The 11,055-nt window shown below is 43.3% G+C and overlaps 1 protein-coding gene across 11 annotated transcripts in view; it reads left to right on the top strand.

Annotated features, from left to right (window-relative positions):
• Positions 1-11,055, top strand: part of sema6a (sema domain, transmembrane domain (TM), and cytoplasmic domain, (semaphorin) 6A) — a 152,344-nt gene that overhangs the window by 49,567 nt on the left and 91,722 nt on the right. For 4 of the 11 annotated variants that reach the window (XM_043711378.1, XM_043711370.1, XM_043711361.1 and 1 more), the window contains exon 1: positions 6,264-6,465. The exons of 1 other annotated variant lie outside the window; for it this stretch is intronic. The gene's annotated coding sequence lies outside the window, so the exon portion shown is untranslated. Of the gene's footprint in view, positions 1-5,146; positions 6,151-6,263; positions 6,466-8,737; positions 8,759-8,798; positions 9,112-11,055 lie in introns of those variants that run through there. 6 more of the 11 variants (XM_043711395.1, XM_043711388.1, XM_043711335.1 and 3 more) reach the window with 5 other exon arrangements.

Here is an 11,055-nt window from a genome sequence, read left to right as displayed (position 1 = left end):
CCTCTACTTTTTGTCATTTACATAAATGATTTGGATGCGAGCATAAGAGGTACAGTTAGTAAGTTTGCAGATGACACCAAAATTGGAGGTGTAGTGGACAGTAAAGAGGGTTACTTCAGATTACAACAGGATCTGGACCAAACGGGCCAATGGGCTGAGAAGTGGCAGATGGAGTTTAATTCAGATAAATGCGAGGTGCTGCATTTTGGGAAAGCAAATCTTAGCATGACTTATACACTTAATGGTTAAGGTGCTAGGGAGTGTTGCTGAACAAAGAGACCTTGGAGTGCAGGTTCATAGCTCCTTGAAAGTGGAGTCGCAGGTAGATAGGATAGTGAAGAAGGCATTTGGTATGCTTTCCTTTATTGATCAGAGTATTGAGTACAGGAGTCAGGAGGTCATGTTGTGGCTGTACAGGTCATTGGTTAGGCCACTGTTGGAATATTAACGTGCAATTCTGGTCTCCTTCCTATCGGAAAGATGTTGTAAAACTTGAAAGGGTTCAGAAAAGATTGACAAGGATGTTGCCAGGATCTGAGCTATAGGGAGAGGCTAAACAGGCTGGGGCTGTTTTCCCTGGAGGGTCGGAGGCTGAGGGGTGACCTTATAGAGGTTTACAAAATTATGAGGGGCATGGATAGGATAAATAGACAAAGTCTTTTCCCTGGGGTCGAGGAGTCCAGAACTAGCGGGCATAGGTTTAGGGTGAGAGGGGAAAGATATAAAAGAGACCTAAGGGGCAACTTTTTCATGCACAAGGTAGTACGTGTATGGAATGAGCTGCCAGAGGTACAATTACAACATTTAAGAGGCATTTGGATGGGTATATGAATAGGAAGGGTTTGGAGGGATATGGGCCAGGCGCTGGCAGGTTGGACTAGATTGGGTTGGGATATCGGGTCGGCATGGACGGCTTGGACCAAAGGGTCTATTTCCATGCTGTACATCTCTATGACTCTATGACCAGTCTTACGGTGGCAATAAGGGTGTTTGAGGACTCGTCTACTGAAGTAGTATGGGCTGAGGTTAGAAACAGGAAAGGAGAGGTCACCCTGTTGGGAGTTTTCTATAGACCTGCAAATAGTTCCAGAGATGTAGAGGAAAGGATAGCAAAGATGATTCTTGACAGGAGTGAGATTAACAGGGTACTTTTATGGAGACTAACTTTCCAAATATTGACTGGAAATACTATCGTTCGAGTACTTTAGATGGGTCAGTTTTTGTCCAATGTGTACAGGAGGGTTTCTTGACAAGTATGTAGACAGGCCAACAAGGGGTGAGGCCACATTAGATTTGGTACTAGGTAATGAACCCGGCCAGGTTTGGAGGTAGGTGAGCACTTTGGTAGTAGTGACCATAATTCGGTTACATTTACTTTAGCGATGGAAAGGGATATTTAGATATTTTTATCACAGAGCAAGACTTATAGCTGGGGGAATGGCAATTCTGATGCAATGAGGCAAGATTTAGGATGCATAGGATGGGGTTGGGAACTGCAGGAGATGGGCACAATTAAAATATAGAGCTTATTCAAGGAATAGCTACTGCATGTCCTTGATAAGAATGCACCTGTCAGGCAGGGAGGAAGTGGTTGAGCAAAGGAGCCATGGTTTACTAAAGAAGTTGAATTTCTTGTCAAGAGGAAGAAGGTGGCTTATGTTAGGATGAGATGTGAAGGCTCAGTTAGGTAACTTGAGAGTTACAAGTTGGCCAGGAAAGACCTAACAAGAGCCAGGAGGGGACGTGAGAAGTCGTTGGCAGATAGGATGAAGGAAAACCCTGAAGCTTTCTAAAGGTATATCAGGAATAAAAGAATAACTAGAGTAGGATTAGGGTCAATCAAGGACAGTAGTGGGAAGTTGTGCGTGGAGTCAGAGGAGATAGTAGAAACACTAAATTAATATTTTTTGTCAGTATTCACACTGGAAAAAGACAATGTTATTGAAGAGCATACTGAGGAAAAGGCTACTAAACTAGATGGGATTGAGGTTCACAAGGAGGATTCTGGAAAGTGTGAAAATAGATAAGTCCTTTGGGTTGGATGGGATTTATTTTAGGATTCTCTGGGAAGCCAGAGAGGAGATTGCAGAGCCTTTGGCTTTGATCTTTATGTCGCCATTGTCTACAGGAATAGTGTCAGAAGACTGGAGGATAGCAAATGTTGTTCCCTTGTTCAAGAAGGGGAATAGAGACAACCCTGGTAATTATAGACCTGTGAGCCTTACTTCGGTTGTGGGCAAAGTGTTGAAAAAGGTGATAAGATGGATTTATAATAATCTAGAAAGGAACAAGTTGATTAGGGATAGTCAACATGGTTTGTAAAGGATAGATCATGCCTCACAAACCTTATTGAGTTCTTTGAGAAGGTGACCAAACAGGTAGATGAGGGTAAAGCAGTAAAGAAATCAGAGGGTGGTGGTTGATGGGAAATGTTCATCCTGGAATTCAATTACTGGCAGTATACCGCAAGGATCTGTTTTGGGGCCACTCCTGTTTATCATTTTCATAAATGGCCTGGATGAGGGCCTAGAAGGATGGGTAAGTAAATTTGCGGATGTCACTATGGTCAGTGGAGTTGTTGATTATGCCAAAGGATGTTGTAGGTTACAGAGAGATGTAGATAAGCTGCAGAGCTGGGCTGAGAGGTGGAAAATGGAGTTTTATGTGGAGAAGTGCGAGGTGAGCCACTTTGGAAGAAGCAGCAGAAATAAAGAGTACTGGGCTAATGGTAAGATTCTTGGTAGTGTAGATGAACAAAGAGAACTCGGTATCCACGTACATCGATCCCTCAAAGTTGCCACCCAGGTTGATAGGGTTGTTAAGAAGGCATACAGTATGTTAGCTTTTATTGGTAGAGGGATTGAGATTTGAAGCCATGAGGTCATGTTTCAGCTGTACAAAACATTGGTGCAGCCACATTTGGAATATTGCATAAAGTTCTGGTCACCGCATTATAGGAAGGATGTGGAAGCTTTGGAAAGGGTTCAGAGGAGATTTATTGGGATGTTGTCTGGTATGGAGGTAAGGTCTTATGAGGAAAGGCTGGGGGACTTGAGGCTATTTTCATTAGTGAGAAAAAGGTTGCGAGATGACTTAATTGGGACATACAAGATAATCAGAGGGTTAGATCGGGTGGACAGTGAAAGCCAAGTGTGTGGTGCTGAAAAAGCACTGCATGTGAAGCAGCATTGGAGGAGCAGGAGAATCAATGTTTCGGGCATGAGCCCTTCATCAGGAAATGCCTGAAACATCGATTCTCCTGCTCCTCGGATGCTGCCTGACCTGCTGTGTTTTTCCAGCACCCACTTTTGACTCCAACCTCCAGCATCTGCAGTCCTCACTTTCTCCTGGTCAGTGAGGGCCTATTTTGTCGGATGATGATGGCTAGCATGAGGGGTCATAACTTTAAATTGAGGGGTGATAGATGTAGGACAGATGCCAGAAGTATTTTCTTTACTCAAAGAGCAGTAGGGGCACGGAATGCCCTGCCTGCAACAGTAGTAGACTTGCCAACTTGAAAAGTATTTAAATGGTCATTGGATAAACATATAGATGAAAATAGAATAGATAGGCTTCAGATTGTTTTCACAGGTTGGCACAACATTGAGGGCTTTAAGGGCCTGTACTGCACTGTAATGTTCTATGTTCTATGATATATCTACTCATTCACAGACATCCATTTCCCCCTCTTTTTGTCTGTGTCACATTACCATTCCCTTGTGTATCAATCCTGCATGAAATTTAGAACTAACCACTTTCCTCCTTGATTCATGCTGAATGAGAATTTGCCTACAGTTTAGAATCATAGAATCCTCTCAGTGCAGAAAGAGGACATTCAAAAATTGAGTGTGCTCTGATCCTAGAAAAGAGTATGCCACCCAGACCCAGACCCTCACTCTATCCCAATAACCCAGCATTTACTATGGCGAATCCACCTAACTGCACATCCCTGGCCACTACGGGATATTTCACCATGGTAAATCTACCTAACCTGCACATCTTTGGACAGTGGATAGAAATCCAGGCAGACACAGGGCGAACTTGCAAACTCCACACAGACAGTCACTCAAGGCTGGTATCATACATGTCTGAGCAAGTCTCAATCCCTGGCACCGTGAAGCAGCAGTGCTCACCACAGAGTCACCATTCCGCCCTTATAATGGACAAAATCATGAGCAGTAACACTGAGGGCTCTAGAGGTTCTGATTTGTGGAGGGGCTTTGTTTTGGCAGCAATACTGATGTACATGGTATGCATTCTGGGTTATATAGCTACCCACACGTGTGCATAATTGAATGATATCTTCCATGTAAATATGTATTATTTATTGTACACGTGGAATGAATGTTTCATTCATGCTCAAAGCATAAAAAGGTCGCCGCTGAGACACTGAAAGTAATATAAATTTATGGATTTTTTTAGTGCAAGAAAGCCGGTATTGCGTTGTTTGGAATGTAGAAGATTTATTTAAAATTTTAAACAGTCCCCAAATTAAATATCGCTTGACAACAAGAATCTAACTCCAGTTAGACCCATCAAAGTCCAGGAAGCACCACAGATGCTCCTGGGCTTGCTGAATATTTTCTGTTTTAATTTCAGTTTTCTGTTATTTTTCTCATCAATTTGTAATCACGTACTTCTAGAACTGGTGAGACTGGAACCCAGGCCTCCTGGTTTACAGGTAGGGATACTACCACTGTGTTATCATATTCTTTGAGATAGTCTCTATGAGCAATAACAGTTCTGCAGCCAGTGACTTGGCCCAGTTACCCTGCGGTTTGCTACAATGGGAAAACCGGGTGAGGTATCTGCAGTAATGTTAAAGAATCATCGGTTTGCACAGAGCGGAAGAAGTCGAAAACTGCTGTGTAGTTAAAATGAAATAATTCTTTCCGCTGTAAATGTGCTTTATTGAACAAAATAATACAACTTCGGGTCTTAAATTCAAGTTTTTTTTTCGCTTTCCCCCCCCCAAACTTCATTGTCTTTCCACCTTCCTCGATTTGCACATTCTTTCATGAAGCACTTCACAGGTCCTTTCTTATCGGAGGTCGTTCACTCATTTATTGTCTCTGTTAATTTGCCCCACCCCCTTCTCCAGTTTCAAACCTTATTGAAATGCTTGTTGATGCCTGGTGAAGTGTCTGCATCCAAACTGCCAATTAAGACAAACACAGGCAGAAACAAGTTAGTGACATGATTTCTATTTACAGTTGCTGGTTTCCTCCCCTCACTGTTTTGTTTTAGTTTCGGATTGCCAGCATGTAAATAGATTTTTAAAGTTCTTAAAGAAGTTTTTTTTAAAACAGAAGAGTGGATACAAAGTAAAGTGTTTTAATTTAATTCACACAATACCAGGTTACGGGTCCAAGAGGTTTACAAGCTTTCGGAACGCTGCTCCTTCATCAGTCCTTAATGTAATTTAAGGAAAAAGCTCAGGTAACGCAGAATATGCAAATTAAATTGAGAAAAGGGCAAGAGTGGAACTTAGAGTAGAAATGAGTGTTTCTTCTGTTCCTGAGAGTGAAAAGACTTTGTTTTGAGTAGACCAAAATGTAACGTTTTGTTTTGTTATTTAAGAAGAGACATAATGGCTCGTACCTCGTAGTGTTTATACACAGTAATAGGTGATATCTCCGCCAACCTGTTTCAAAACGGATTGTCTCTTAAAGTAAGCCCAGGCAGGGAGTCGTTTTCCAATGTGTCGATTGACTTTCAATGAATCTGTTTATTCGCTTGGTAGGAAGTGAACACTTAATTCTTAAAACGCCTCCATAAATGTTTGAGATGATCTAGAACCTGATTTGGGTTGCGACTGGCGAATAGCGAGTGTCTGCCGAGTGCGAACGTCCCAGTCCCGTCCGCAGGAAGCGATCCAGTCCGGGATTTCTGTGCCGTCTCCTTCCAAATCGGATAGCCAGTGACAGCTGGAGTTGGAAGGCAAGGATGGGGGGTAGGAGTGGGGCAGCCGCTCAGCAGACAGCCCGCCTGCCCTCCACAGCTCCAACTAAGATGATTCGGAGCGTGTGTGTCCAAGCCCGTGTTCGCCTGCTGTGACAGGACACTGGACAAGGAACTGGAGACTTATAACCTTCCCCAACAGCCCGGAGAAGAGAGAGACTGCTCCTTGACCCAAGTCCACCCGCTTTGGTAATCGGGTCGAAATTGACGAAGCTTTCCCGAGTGGATTTCTGGGGCATTGTGCCTGGGGAGTGGGTGGGTTGGGGAGGGAGGGGCGGGGAGGATTTTGTTATTTTTGTTTTGGAACAGCAAAAGTTCCCCATGCTGTCGGGCTGGTTGGGGCGAACAACCGTGTTACTCTTTCCCCCTTGTCAAGACCAGACATCTGCACCCTCACAGAGGCTGACAGACACGGTGTGTGTGGATCACATTGGTCAGAGCTAGCCTTAAATGGATTACTAATGAGACAGCAGTGCCGCTGGTTCGACTCCCCAAACCCAGAAGGTAGAGTGCTGTTCTGTTCCTTCCAGAGAAACAAGCCTCTTTTTATTTCTGTATGTTGCGAGCACCGGTTCTTTGTTATTTTATGTGTGCCTTACCATGAGATTTGTTCAGCTAATTGTTCCCATCTCACCAGTGATCATAGCCACAGGGAGCCGCGTGTATGTGTATCAGGGACTGGTAGCTCTGTTCAGATTCTGATCCTCAGCCCCTGACAGTCGGCTCCTGAGAATTGCTGCTAACTGTCTGCTGGTGTTAAATATCGCTTTTGGATTTATGTTGGTCCCTGTTAAATGCTGAGTCCAGTCTTAATATTGTTTCCTCCCAGAATAAATCAATTTTCTATCTGGTACTTAACAGTGGTGCACAAATCATTCCATCTACACATTTTTAAGAACAAAATCCAATGGTTGGTTATTTGTCATTTGCTAAACTTGGCTTCAAAATTCTCGCGACCTCGCTTTGTTTCTTTTAAACAGCGATTAATACACAGTATTTTTAAACGCCGGGGCGTACGAATATATTTTCCTCTTTGCCAAGACTTGGTAACACTAGTTAGCGGCCCGAGTGTATTTACAAAGGGGGTTTGGACGGTGGGAATTGCTGAGAGTCCAGATTTGTGCAGTGTGTGGCTTGCTGGCTTGCCCTGTGCTCTGGGAGTGGACGCCGGGCAGTCGCATCGCTACATTATATGCATGAAGTGGGGAGAGGGGCTCCTCCGATCAGCATTAAAACCAAACGAGAGCTTAAGTCTGCAAATTCTCCACGTGCTGTTATTTTTTTAGGTCCGGACTGACAGTAGCCCAGTTGGAGTATGAGACAGAGGAAGGTCCCTTGTGTGAGGGGACGGGGAAAGAAAGTTTGGTTGTGCAGTTGCTATTGCAATGTGTGGGACTTGCTGTGCACGGCAAGAATCCGGCAGTGTCTTTCTCTGAACAGGGGGTGGATCTGCAGCCTGGAGCATGGGGTCAGGCCAGGGGTTAGTGCCCATCAGCTGCTTGCGCATCCAAAACGCTGTGTGGAATAACATCACAGGTATCGAGCAAATTTAATAGGCGGAGGGGCTGCGGAGGGGACGTTCCTTTTGGCTTGTACTGTCTATCTGTTGTGGGGGAAGGAAACCTGTTTCAAGAAACACTTGATCTGCACTTTGGTGAAATAATCTAAAGTGTGCGGCGGGTGGGAGACCTTGACTGCAGTGGAACTTGTCTCTAGAGACAGCCTGAATTCACAGAGCCGGTGTCAGAATTAAGCTGACGTAAATTGGTGTATATTCTGATGTTTGTGTATCATTTTGCGGAGGGGAAGGTTAAGTGGATCTCGTGGTCAGCAATGTCCAACCACAAAAAATAAAATTCAACCACTGAATGGAAAAATCTGCCCTGTTAAAAATGGCTTTGTATGCGTGTGGATTCTAGTCTTGAGTTATGGCTCGGCTAGGGATCTTCATCTATTAATCATGGAAGCTAGTTATTTATTCAGTTTCCATAGTTTCAAAGCCTCTGATAGTGTTTTAGTGTCTTGGGAATGGCTCGAAATACAGTTGGGCCGCATGTTCACAGCCTTTCTGGTAGCAATCTGGACCTTTTTCATTGTTTTTAAATTAAAGAAGCTTCCGTGTTTCAGGCGGCCTCCTTCCTTCTATCCTTGCTCCTGTGGGAACTTTGGGTACAGAGACCTGATTTTCGTTGCTGCTGGTGCGTTTGGGCAGCAGAAACATTTTTATTTATCGAGTGACACATGTAGAGTAAAATGATGGGCTCTCCAATCAGCAGTGAGTATTTGCAGAAAGCCAGTCATGATTTCATGATTATTCATCAGCAGATGCTATGTTTTCTCATTACAACCTTATGCCGGAAACAGATATTCCATATGGATGTGTCTGGCACTTAGAAGTGTTAACCCAGCTTTTTGATCAAACTGCTCAGTGGCTTTCCCATAGGCCACGACTGAGTGACAGGCTGGCTCATTTTGTGAAGCAGAGCCCCGTACGTGTCTGAGGACGTTGGTGTTTGTATACACGAGGGTGTGTTTATATCTAAGTTCCACACTCTTACGTTCTTGTCACAGAAATTGTGACTGCCCTTTCAGAAAAGGATTGTGTCATCATGTGAGGTGCAATCAACGTTCTACCTACTCCCCATGTTATGCCAAAGGGATGGGGCTTGCTGGTCCTTCCAGTTTTCCCTCCTTTGCCCTCTTTTTGTTCAGTGCGCCATCTAGTGGCCTGACCAAGAATTGGCGCACACCACTGGGGCCAGCTGAGTTCAAATCACAGTCGAGACGACGATTCAAGGTGGGACTCTTTGATACTGTGACTCGTGCATTGTGCCGTTCTGAGCTATCACGTCACTTCGGAGAGGAATGAGTTAACGAAGCCCCAGTATTGTTCTAATATATTAGGTTGCAGTGGTGTAATAAAATGTGTCCTTGCAATCCTTTCACTGTGATGCGCTTGGAGGGGGAAAGAAACTGTAATGTTGTGATCTGATGTGAGTGAAACGTTACTAGATCAAAGGCTGGCCATGCACACGGGGTTGCGTACATAAACCAGACTGACGAGTGCTCCTGAATTCTGCACCGAAAGTGCTCGGGCTGCTTTTGGAATGTAGCAGGGCAGACAAAATGTTGCTGTTGTATCATCAAAAAGTAAGTTGAGCTTCTCCGTAGCTGATGTTACTTTTATCGAACGCTTTCTTCACTCGGAATCATAGAGCTGGTTCGTAGGCTTGGTAATTGCTGAATGCATCTTTATTTTGCTCTGCACATGCTTGTAATTCGGTACTGTTGTGATCCTTGCAGCAACATTGTTCGGCCGCGAATGTGTCTGCAAATGCCAGCTTGTTTGTGATTTCATACGTTTTATCAAAATACTGAACAATAGAATTTTAAAATGCAAATGTTTCCTGGGCATGTCAAAGTTCTTAAGAAATTTAAGTCTGAGTGGCAGCACACTTTCTTGGTCCCTTGCTTTGGTCTCCGCACACTCCACGTTAGCATCTTCAATGGATTGTGTATTTCTTTATTGCAAACCTTGTTAATTTTGTTTGTTTGTTGAAGATGATTGCCTATACGCATCCCAAGAGTCAGGACTGGGTAAAGTGCCATCTGTAAACATAACGCTGCAAAAACTATTTCAGCCGAGAGAAGTGAAGTCAAGTCTTGCGACTATGTGTGAACATGAATGGCTGATGTCAATGTATGTTTTGTTTGAGAGTTTTTATTTCTTTTTTGATGCTTTATTTACATTGGAGCATATCGTCTATTAGCCCTGTTTATTTGACAAGCAGCATTGTCGGATCATTAAAGTGTGGAAGCAGGCCATTCAGCCCATCAAATCCACAGCAACCGTCTGACCAGTATCCCACCCAGACCAACCGCCCCCTCCCCCGCTGCAATCCTGCATTTCCCATGGCTAAATCACTTAGCCTGCACAGTCATGGACAGTATGGGCAATTTAGAATGATCAGTTCACCTAACCTGAATATCTTTGGACTGTGGGAGGAAAATGAAGCACCAAGAGAAAACTCATGTGGACAGGAGGAGAATGTGTAAACTCCACACAGTCACCTGAGACTGGAATTGAACCCCCAGGTCCCTGGCACTGAGGGAGCAATACTAACCACTGAGCAACTGTGTGGTTAATTTACCTTTTTTGTTGTGTATCTTGTTTTGAATAAATCAACTTTTGGCTTCTCTTCCAAGCAACACTAGGAAGGTGAGATTTAGTCAAAGCTTCTGTGACTGTACTTTGTTCATTTGTTAAATGCGGATTTTTGGCTCCAGATAACTTTTAATCAAATGCAAGCATGCTAAATCAGATTTACCAAACATCAACAGGCAGAATCCTTAGCAGCAGAGCAAAGCTTTTTAACATCCCCACTGAGTGAGAATTTTAATCACATAATGAACTAGAACCAATTCACTGGCAAGATGAAAGAATTCACCCCATCTGTGTGTGAGATGCTGCAAAGTCACAATGCAAGAAATCTTGAAACACATTTTTTGAATATGCTATGCACTTGAACTGCTATTGCAAATGCTTTAACTAATGTACCCATCCAGCACAGTAGGCAAAAAATGCAGATCACACATATGATTACAGGAGAAAAAAATCACCATTTTCCAACAAGTTATAAAATCAGACTTGTAGACTCGAAGAAGTAGGATAGTTAAATGCAGTCATCAACAACACTAACAAAGGAAACAGCAAATAATCAATGTTATTGAGATCCGTTTTTGCAGCATTTTTATTGTGCTGTCCCCCATTTTTAAAATTACCAGCCAAATAAATCAATCCACTAACATTAGATTACAAAGGCTTGCTTTGGATTTTCTTGAAGCGTGCTGAAAAATACATTGTCCCAGCCATACGAAATGGAAGTAACAATCAAGTATTCAAGAAAAGAGGCATAAACTTTAATTTTTAACAAGTTATAGCTTTCATGACCAGATAAAACATGCAACAGCTGAGATGATATTTCACTTCAAACAGTGCAAAGCACATATAGCTTTCTGAATAAATTCAGGTGTACAGCCTTTGAAGATGTAAAAGTCAATTGCCTAATTGAAACGGAATTAATGGCCCTCGGC

The sequence above is a fragment of the Chiloscyllium plagiosum genome, chromosome 2 (genome assembly GCF_004010195.1).
Source record: "Chiloscyllium plagiosum isolate BGI_BamShark_2017 chromosome 2, ASM401019v2, whole genome shotgun sequence".
Lineage (NCBI taxonomy): Eukaryota > Metazoa > Chordata > Chondrichthyes > Orectolobiformes > Hemiscylliidae > Chiloscyllium > Chiloscyllium plagiosum.
The sequence above is the reverse complement of the archived record's forward strand: the minus strand, read 5'-3'. Positions and strand labels throughout refer to the sequence as shown.